This window comes from Hemiscyllium ocellatum, chromosome 19 (genome assembly GCF_020745735.1).
Source record: "Hemiscyllium ocellatum isolate sHemOce1 chromosome 19, sHemOce1.pat.X.cur, whole genome shotgun sequence".
Taxonomy (NCBI): domain Eukaryota; kingdom Metazoa; phylum Chordata; class Chondrichthyes; order Orectolobiformes; family Hemiscylliidae; genus Hemiscyllium; species Hemiscyllium ocellatum.
Genome location: NC_083419.1, coordinates 61,588,566 through 61,600,071, shown reverse-complemented (window position 1 = coordinate 61,600,071; position 11,506 = coordinate 61,588,566).

Below are 11,506 nucleotides of genomic sequence, written 5' to 3'. Positions count from 1 at the left end.
GTGTGGAAACAGACCCTTCCGCCCATAAAGTCCACACCGACCCTCAAAGAGTAACCCCCCAGGCCCATTCCCCTACATTTAGCCTTGACAAAGGCACATAACCCACTCATCCCTGAACAGTTTGGGCAATTTAGCATGATCAATTCACCTGGCATGCACATCTTTAGACTGTGGGAGGAAACCGAAGCACTCAGAGAAAACCCCACACAGACATGGGGAGAATGTGCAAATTCCACACAGACAGTCACCTGAGGTTGGAATTGAACCTGGGTTCCTGGTTCTGTGAGGCAGCAGTGCTAACCACTGAGCCACTGCGTCACCATCACTGGGCCATGTCAACAGCCCTGAAATACAATAATCTGGATATTTGGCAATGAATACCTCAATGACTGTGGCCAGGAAATGCAGGGTAACAGGTGGGGGTGGGGGTGGGGGGGGGGTGGATCTGGTGAGATGGTCTCTGGAGGGTCAGTGTGGACTTGATGGGCTGAATAGCCTGTTTCCACATGTCGGGGATTCTATGATCCCACTCAAGCAGACGACTTTGGACCCAAATGAAGACTACAAGGCAGAGTTCCAAGCATGATTCTTGCAACGTAGCTGGAGAATACTTGAAAATCTCTCAGACATTGAGGCGAAAAAACTAGACACATGTATCAGGATCTGAATCTTTCGGCTGGAAGCTTGATTAGATTCCTTACAGCGTGGAAACAGGCCTTTCAGCCCAACCAGTCCACACCGATCCTCCGGAGAGTAACCCACTCAGACCCATTTCTTAACGCTATGGGCAATTTAGCACAGCCAGTTCACCTAACCTGCACATCTTTGGACTGTGGGAGGAAACTGGAGCACCTGGAAGAAACCCACACAGACAGGGGGAGAATGTGCAAACTCCACACAGACAGTTGCCCAAGGCCAGAATCGAACCTGGGACCCTGGTGCTGTGAGGCAGCAGTGCTAACCACTGAGCCTCTGTGTTGCCCCAACAAGTTGACCAACATTAGATAAACCAAAGCCAAGTGCCATGGCCTCTACAGAACATCAATAAGTTCAGGGAAATAGAATATCTGACTGAGACCTGAGATCGAAGCAGAAAGCAAAGACTTGGATCATGTCAATATGATACATGACTCCACCGGGATGGAATAGTCTGTCTCATTGCCACTGACCAAGAGGACGAGGGGAGCAACAGGAATGAATTAGAGATAGAGACACACATTGAGCTGTTTACTACCTGACTATCCAGTCAGGATTTTCTTATTCACCTACCTCAATGCAGAACAGCGAGTAGACGTAAGGCAGTTAAGGGTTCACAGCAGAAACAGGCCAGGCTATACCACCCTCACTCTAAAGCATGTGGAAGTGAGAGAGGCCTCTGACATAAGGCAACACCTGTATCTGCCAGGCTTGACAAAGTTGACCCTGGGATTAACTCCGTGCTGAAGCACCATCTAACTGACCATGGCAGCAATAGCTGGCACTCCCCAGTTGAGCTCTGCCCACACAAGAGGGTTCCACAAGATGCTCTGTTGACTACCATAAAGTTAATGCAGTGACCAGAGCTGATTCATACCCAATTTCTTGGCTGGAGGATTGTAAAGAGAGGCTAGGTATAGCGATCTACATTAGCAAGATAGGTTTACTCAAAGGGTGCTGGCAGATTCCATTGACTGTCTGCATGAAGGAAATCTTTGCAACTCCAGACAGGTTAGACCAGTGTCGAGTCATGCCATTCAGGCTCCAAAATGCCTCTGGCACAGGAGCAAAGCTGAATTCAATAATGGCAGGGTCATCTAATTGTGTAATGGACCCAGACAAACTTGGGTAGTCATGATTTGGAGGTGCCGGTGCTGGACTGGGGTGTACAAAGTTCAAAATCACATAACACCAAGTTATAGTCCACCAAGTAAATTTGGTTGACAACCACCTGATGAAGAAGCGTCACTCCGAAAGCTTGTACTTCCAAATAAACCTGTTGGACTATAACCTGGTGTTGTGTGATTTTAACTTTAGACAAATTTCCATTGCATCGCCGCACTTGGGAAATGCACTGACAGCAACCAGAAGCCCTCTTCCAGGAAATACAGTCCACTTACCTGGTGGTCAATGTCACAAAGAGCAAGTTTGCTAAGGTCCAAGTGACCAGTCTAGGACATGTAGTGGGTTAAGGATGAATTCTGCCCAGGGCTGCGTTTTGGCAGCGTAACGTGCCATTTACAAAATGAAAAGAGAAATCTTAAGGTTCTTGAGCGTATTCTATAAAAGGTGTGTCCCAAGATTCAGCACAGATAGGTAGGTCTATAACAGAATAAAGCAAAGATAGTACAGGCTGAGAAATGCCAGTCAGAGTGTGAAAAGCTCAAGACCATTTTAATAAACAATAAAGTCGCAGCTCCAAGCTTTAACACAGCATTTAAAGTAACCCTGGATGCAAGTGATTGGACAGGAGCTATCCTTCAGAACGACAGTCCAGGATGGAGACCAATTAGATAGAATTCCAAACAAGCATCAGACATGGTACTCCACGGTGGAGAAGGTTTATTGCTGGCTCTCAAACACTTTGGGATGTATGTCACAGACAGATGGAGTGAGACAACAGTCTGCATTGACCACAATCCCTAGGGAAATTTTATGGAAAATGTTTAAGCTAAGTATGCAAGGTTATCCCGTTAAAGTATCTTCCTTCAAACATACCACTCACATCACCAGGAAATCCAACGTGATTACAGATCACCTGTCCAGAACCTAGAGAGAGCAGTTGGATTTGACAAAGCTGACAGGAAATGAATATATGTATGAACATGGCTGTTGTTTTGTGTTTTTTTTTTCATTTTTTTCTCCTTTTCATGATGCAATAAGAACGATTTTCATCTCACCCATTCTGCGGGAAGGAGATGAGGACCCTGGAACATTTATGGACATGCTCAAAGTTTAAATACAGAATGTGTGTGTGTTTTTTAATGAGGGTAGTATATCACTGAGAATGTAAATTCTGAGCAATGTAACTCAGACCTGTATGATTTATTCCTTGCCTCAAGGGAGATCCTGAAATCTCAAATCTGATAGGTATCAAGAAAAGTTCAAAGGGAGGGACTTCAAAGGGAAGAAAAGAAAACATTCTGGATGAGACATGTTTGTGTTTTCTCTTTCAAAAAAGCTTAAACACTTGTTTCAGGCCTCAAAACACTCCTGGCACCTGTCAAAGCTGAACTCAATAGTGTTTAAAATCACACAACACCAGGTCATAGTCCAACTAGTTAGTGCTTCCAAATAAACCTATTGGATTGTGGCTTGCTGTTGTGTGATTTTTAACTTTATCCATCTCAGTCCAAATCACTTCTTCTCCAAATCATGAACTCGATGGTGGCAGTGTCATCTAACTGCATAATGTACCCAGACAAACTTCCCTCGCATTGCCACACCTGGGATCTGTGTGCACTTATGGGCGAAGGTTTGTGCTGTGAGAGTCAATGCTGAAAAAAAATCCCTCTTTTGTTGCTGGAATCCACAAAGCAAGTGAAACCACAGTCAAAATGAAACAGGACAAAAGCCTTTCAGCTAAACTGAAAAGCCGAGCATCTCAAATTCAACTCCTCACCTACCAGCATCATTCCAACAGTACCACCCAATGTAACATCCTCGTCATCCCATCATGTGGCCTTCACGCAACTCAGAGATGCATCTTTTTATGCATTTTTTTTCTGGACTCAATTCACACTTCTATGTGTGTGTGTGTGTGTTATTATTTCCTTGTGTGTTTAGTAACAAATATATTTATTCCCCAATTAACTTAAGAAAGCCAAGCTACACTGGCCGCTTTCAAAATATAAATTCTCTTTGCCTGAGAGAAAGGTACCCATAAGGGAAGGGATTCTTTTAAAACTCATTGTGACCAACTGAAGAGATGGTGAATAAAGAAGGGAGACAGTTCATCTCTCCTCATCCAAGATCTTGACTATTTGGGATATTGTGTTTGAAACTATAATAAACTGGGGAAACATGCCTAATGACAGGCCATATTATCCTCTTTTCTCCATCTGACCTGCACCATTATTCACTTTAATACACCCAGTCTGCCTGCTACTGTTCACTATTTAGAAATGTAATGTTGTTTTATATTGTCTCTCCTTGTTCTTTCTATTAAAAAAGGATCACCTCAACTTCTCTACATTAAACTTTATCTCTCACCTATCTACCCACTCCACCATGTTGTCTACCTCCTTCAAGGGTTCTACACTGACCTCCTCACAATTTATAATACTTTAAAGTATTTTATAACCTCAGACTGCCATCAACACCATCAAAGTCAGGAAAAACAAGGTTCGAACACCACATCCAGGGGAACTCCATGACAAACCTTTGTCAAGCCTGAAAAATGTCCATTGACTGTTACTCTCTGTTTCCAGTTACTCAGTTACTGCTGTCCCTTATACACTGTAACCTCAGTTGCACATCTGTTGTTGAATGAGTGAAAAGAACATTTCAAGAAGACATTATGAATGATTTCTTCAATATAAAGTACCCAGCTTTACAGCTAAACACTGCCTTTTCTTCAGTCTTCAAAGGGCCCACTGATTCTTCTTTTGTTGCATTCTTTATGAGCAGTGTTGGAACACAGAACATTACAGGTAAAGGTGAGGAATGCAGATGCTGGAAACCAGAGTTTAGATCAGAGTGGTGCTGGAAAAGCACAGCAGGTCAGGCAGCATCTGAGGAGCAGGAAAATCGACGTTTCGGGCAAAAGCCCTCTAAACTCAGCATAGTACAGGCCCTTTGGCCCTCGATGTTGCACTGACCCGTGGAACCAATCTGAAGCCCATCTATCCTACACTATTCCATTACCATCCAGATGTTTATCCAATGACCATTTAAATGCCCTTAAAGTTGGCGAGAGTACTGCTGTTGCAGGCAGTGTGTTCCACGCCCCTACTACTCTCTGAGTAAATAAACTACCTCTGACATCTGTCCTATATCGATCACCTCTCAATTTAAAGCTATGTCCTTTTGTGCTAGCCATCACCATCCAATGAAAAAGGCTGTCACCGTCCACCCTATCTAATTCTCTGATATCTTGTATTCTCAATTAAGTCACCTCTCAAACTTCTTCTCTCTAATGAAAACAGTGTCAAGTCCCTCAGCCTTTCCTCATAAGACCTTCCCTCCTTACCAGGCAACATCCTAGTAAATCTCCTCTGTACCCCTTCCAAAGCTTCCATATCCTTCCAATATGCGAGGACCAGATCTGTACGCAATTCTCCAAGTGTGGCCGCATTAGAGTTTTGTACATCTGCAGCATGACCTCGTGGCTCCAAAACTCAATCCCTCTATCAAAAAATGCTAACATGTCATATGCCTTCTTCACAACCCTATCACCCTGGGTGGCAACTTTCAGGGATCTATGTACGTGGACACCGAGATCTCTGTGCTTATTTACACTACTAAGAATCTTACCATTAGCCCTGTATTCTGTACTCCTGTTGCTCCTTCCAAAGTGAATCACCTCAAACTTTTCCACATTAAACTGAATTTGCCAGCTCTGCAGCTTACCTATGTCCCTCTGTAACCTACAACATCCTTCTGCACTATCCACAACTCCACCCACCTTAGTGTCACCACAAATTTACTAACCCATCCTTCTATACCCTCATCCATTTATAAAAATGACAAACAGCAGTGGCCCCAAAACAGATCCTTGCAGCACACCACTAGTAACTGAACTCCAGGATGAACATTTCACATCAACCACCACACTGTCTTCTTTCAGCAAACCAATTTCTAATCCAAACCGCTAAATCACCCTCAATCCCATGCTTCCATATTTTCTGTACTAGCCTACTGTCGGGAACCGTATCAAACACCCGACTAAAATCCACATACACCACATCAACCACTTTACCCTCATCCACCTGTTTGGTCACTATCAGAAAGAACACAATAAGGTTTGTGAGGCATGACCTACCCTTCACAAAACCATGTTGACTATCCCTTATCAACTTATTCCTATCAAGAGGATTATAAATCCTATTTCTTATAACCTTTTCCAACACTTTACCCACAACCAAAGTAAGGCTCACTAGTCTATAATTATCAGGGTTGACTCTACTACAAGGGGACAACATTGGCTATCCTCCAGTCTTCTGGCACTATTCCTGTAGATAATGATGACACTAAGATCAAAGCCAAATGCTCTGCAATCACCTCAGAGGCTTCCCAGAGAATACTAGGATAAATCCCATTCGGCACAGGGGACTTATCTATTTTCACACTTTCCTGAATTGCTAACACCTCCTCCTTGTGAACCTCAATCCCATCTAGTTTAGTAGCCTGCATCTCAGTATTCTCCTCAACATCATTGTCTTTTTCCAGTGTGAATACTGATGAAAAATATTCATTTAGCGCTTCCCCTATTACTTTGGACTCCACACACAACTTCCCACTACTATCCCTGATTGTCCCTAATCTTAGTCCTGTCATTCTTTTATTCCTGATAAATCTATAGAAAGCTTTAGGGTTTTCCTTGATCCTATCTGCCAACGACTTCTCATGTCCCCTCCTGGCTCTTCATAGATCTCTCTTTAGGTCTTTCCTGGCTAATTTGTAACTCTCAAACACACTAACTGGGCCTTCATGTCTCATCCTAACATAAGCTTTCTTCTTCTTCTTGACAAGACATTCGACTTCTTTAGTAAATATGGCTCCCTCACTCGATCACTTCCTGCCTGACAGATGATGCTTATCAAGGATACATAGTAGCTGTTCCTTGAATAAGCTCCACATTTCAATTGTGCCCATCTCCTGCAGTTTCCTTCCCCAATCTATGCATCCTAAATCTTGCTAATTGCATCATAATTGCCTTTCCCCAGCAATAACTCTTGCCCTATGGTATATACTTATCCCTTTCCATTGCTAAACATAACTGAATTGTGGTCACTATCATCAAAGTGCTCACCTACCTTCAAATCTAACACCTGGCCAGGTTCATTACCTAGTACCAAATCCAATGGGTCCTTGCCCCTTGTTGGCCTGTCTACATACTGTGTCAGGAAACCATCCTGTACACTTTGGACAAAAACTGACCCATCTAAAGTACTTGAACTATAGTCAATATTTGGAAAGTTAAAGCCCCCATAACAACTACCCTGTCACTCTTGCTCCAATCCAGAATCATCTTTGCTATCCTTTCCTCTACATCTCTGGAACTATTCAGAGGCCTATAGAAAACTGCCAACAGGGTGACCTCTCCTTTCCTGTTTCTAACCTCAGCCCATACTACCTCAGTAGACGAATCCCTAAATGTCCTTTCTGCCACCATAAAACTGTCCTTGACTAACAATGCCACAGCACCCACTCTTTTATGTCTGTTCTAACTGAAACATCTAAACCCCGGAACCTGCTATAACTATTCCTGTCCCTGCTCTGTCCATGTCTCCGAAATGGCCACAACATCGAAGTCCCAGGTACCAACTCATGCTGCAAATTCACTCACCTTATTCCAGATGGTCCTGGCATTGAAGTAGACACACTTCAAATCACCTTCCAGTTTGACAGTGAACTCCTGTGACCTTGAAACCTCATTTCTGACCTCACTGCTGTCAACCTCCTGGACACTGGAATTACAATTTAGGTTCCCATCCCCCTCCTGAATTAGTTTAGACCCTCCCGAAGAGCATTAGTAAATTTTCCCCCAGGATATTGGTACCCTTCTGGTTCAGGTATAGACCATCCTTATTGTAGAGGTCTCACCTACCCCAGAATGAGCCCCAATTTTCACATATCTAAAACCCTCCCTCCTGCACCATCCTTGTATCCACGTATTCAACTCCTCTCTCTCCCTATTCCTCCCCTCGCAATCAGTGGCATAGGCAACAAACTAAAGGTAACAAGTCTGTTTGTTCTAGCACTAAGCTTCCACCCTAGCTCCCTGAACTTCTGCCTTAAATCCCCATCTCTCTTCCTAATTATGTCATTGGTGCCTATGTGGACCAGGACTTGGGGCTGCTTCTCCTCAAGGATCCCAAAAACACGATCAGAGACATCATGAACCCTGGTACCTGGGAGTCAACACAACAACCGTCTCTCTCGTTCCCACAGAACCTCCTATCTGTCCCCTAACTATGGAGTCCCAATGACTAATGCTCTGCTCATCTCCCCCCTTCCCTTCTAAGAAATGGGGACAGACTCTGCACCAGAGACCTGTACCCCATGGTTTATCCCTGGTAAGTCCCCCCACAACAATATCCAAAACGGTATACCACAGGTGATCCCTGCACTGCCTGCCGGTTCCCTTTCTGTCCCCTGACTGTAACCCATCTGCCTTTTTCTTGCACCTGAGGTGTGACTACCTCCCTGTAACTCCTCTTAATAACCCCCTCCACCTCCCGAATGATCTGAAGTTCATCCAGCTCCAGCTCCAGCTTCCCGACACAGTTTGCAAGGAGTTGGAGTTGGGTATACTTCCCGCAGATGTAGTCAGCAGGGACACTAGTGGTGACCCTTACCTCCCACTTTCTGCAGGAGCACCATTCAACTGCCCTCACCGCCATTCCCACTATTCTAAATTCCCAAAGAGACTGTAAAAAAATACAGAATAAAAAAAACCTAGTTACCTTACCAATCTGGCACACAGAACTCTTTCTTTGGTTAGAAGAGGAGGATGGATGGGAGACGCTACCTTAATAGTATTTCAGGTAACACAACCCGTAAATGTAGTGTAATAGGGTAGGGGAATGGGTTTGGGTGGGTTACTCTTCAAAGGATTGGTATGGACCTGTTGGGCCAAATGGCCTGTTTCCACAATATAGGGATCCTATGATTCTATGATTCACTTACTCAGTAGTCCCGTGTCTGCTCCTGCTCAGTGTGCATTCCGCCTATTCACGATGTTAACTGAAGCAAGGAAACTGATCCTTCTCTCGTGCTAACCTTCCATTCTGTGAACAAGCTTTACCAAGATTCGTCTCATTGTGCGGGCCCAACATCACACATTTTGACTCTACCAGTGCGTCAGGAAACAATACCCTGTCCCCAAATCATTAAGCTCACAAGCCATTCAGTCAAACTGGTTTATACAGACGTCTTATGATCCACACATTTCATCTAATCCTCTCACTCCTCAATATCCATTCACTCACAGGCAAGAACCGTTGTCCACTGTGACCTTATTGCACAGGATCCCAGTTTGATTAGAACTTGGCCCATGGTTTGCAACAAATGTTTCCTGAATGAAAGCCTCCCCACCCTACACATGAAATAAAAGCAATCCTCTGAGATGGCTATTATCTCAGGGTCACCATCAAACCATGCTTTGGAATGCATACACAGACGTTTAAAATAAATACACATTCTTTCCTCCCGGCATTAGATTGCGATCCACATGATAACGGATGCATGGGGATAAATGATATGCACCATTAAAGACCCAGATGGTTTCCATTTTGAAAAGCACAGTGATACTCTAGCAGTTGCTAATGAGTTCAACTGACTTTAATTTTAACATAATTTCATGACTTTTGACACCAAAACTGATAAAAATTTTTTATAGATCTAAAGCCCACTTTCAGTGCTTCCACCTCCGGGTCTCTGATTGACAGTATAAAGGACAGGCAGCTAATCTACTCACAATAGGCAGGCTACCAGTTTAGATTCGACCTGCCTGTTTAAGAGTGGTCAGCCAGGCTTCTGGAAACCCAGAAATTGAAGTAACGCGGAGACAACTTGAAAGTGCATTTACAGCGCTTTCCAAGAGGTGCAGGAAGTTACAAAGCCAGATCCAAACAATCCCCATCTCCCCTCTATCAGATCTACCATTGTATACTCCAATTCCCAAGATCCACAGCTCCCTGGTCTCCTCATTTTGCTGGCGACCAGAATTCCACCTCTCTGAGTGACAATTTCAACATGATTGATTCTATGGCTTGCCCCTGGGTCTTCCATCTTGAGTCAAACCCAAATCTGTTGATTCGATTGATTTCTGGATGTGGAGATTGTCGAGCGTAAATGACACATTCAATGAGAAGTTCAAATTTCTACTAATATACATGATTTGTAGGGTAACAATTCTGAACCAAACACTCTGCGTTATTTATTATTTATGTTCCGAACCTACAGCAGAAATAACGGTGAGGTGAACAGCCTTCAGTATTATGCCAAAACAATAACGCCATAACATTTAAGGATACATTTGTGTGGAAATCCCAAGTCAGTGACTGCATTCTCTCCACCTCAACCTCTCCAGTGGACAGTGGGAGTGGGGATGGGTGGGTTCAGGACTGGAAACTGTTCTAGCTCCTGTTTCTCCCACCTCGAAAAAGAGAGTATCTAGTGTCAGAATGTTAAGTAACTCAGCACGATTGAAATAAAGCAAAGGTGGGGAAGAGCAGGCCAACTCAGGCAGTAACGTCCTGACATGTGTCTTCATCTGCTCTCTGATTACCTGCTTAATTACTCTCGAAATATGCCAGAAAAAGGAAGCTTTCAACCACTCCAGTGGAAATGAACTTTTAAAATTGGGGTCAGTCGAAGTTGCCGGCAAATGATGAAAGTGTAGTTACTTTTTTCAGGTTTTAGTTGTTGCTGGAGAATTTCTTTAAAAAAAATTTTTTTTTGGTTTTTTTTTTCCTTTTCTCTATTTTGTCATCTCTCTTTGTCTCTGTTTTGCTTTCTGTACATTATTTGGCATTAAATTAAACATTTCAACTGATATTACACTGAAGGTTGAAAATTCACAGAGACTTATCATAGAATCCCTACCGTGTAGAAGCAAGCCTTTTGGCTCATCGAGTCCACACTGACCCTCCGAGGGGAATCCCACCCAATCTCTGTATCCCTACATTTCCCATGGCTAATCCACCTAGCCTGCACACCCCTAGACACGATAGGCAATTTAGCCTGGTCAGTCCACCTAACCTGGAGAAAGTGAGGACTGCAGATGCTGGAGATCAGGGTCGAGAGTGTGGTGCTGGAAAAGCACAGCAGGTCAGGCAGCATCCGAGGAGCAGGTAAATCGACTTTTTGGGCACAGGCTCTTCATCAGGAATTAGCTCATTCCTGTTGAAGGGCTTATGCCCGAAACGTTGATTCTGCTGCTCCTTGCATTCTATCACCACACTCAGTCCACCTAACCTACATATTTTTGGACTGTGGGAGAAAACCAGAGCACCCATACAGACACAAGGCAAAAATGCAAACTCCTCACAGTAAGTCACTCAAGGGTGGAATCAAACCTGGGTGCCTGGCACTGTGGGCCAGCAGTACTAACCACTGAGCTGCGGAAACCAGATTCCACAAACCAACTAGGAGAAAGTGAGGACTGCAGATGCTGGAGATCAGAGCTGAAAAATGTGTTGCTGGAAAAGCGCAGCAGGCCAGGCAGCATCCAAGGAGCAGGAGAGTCGACGTTTCAGGCATAAGCCCTTCTTCAGCCATTTCTGAAGAAGGGTTTATGCCCGAAACGTTGATTCCCCTGCTCCTTGGATGCTGCCTGGCCTGCTGCGCTTTTCCAGCAACA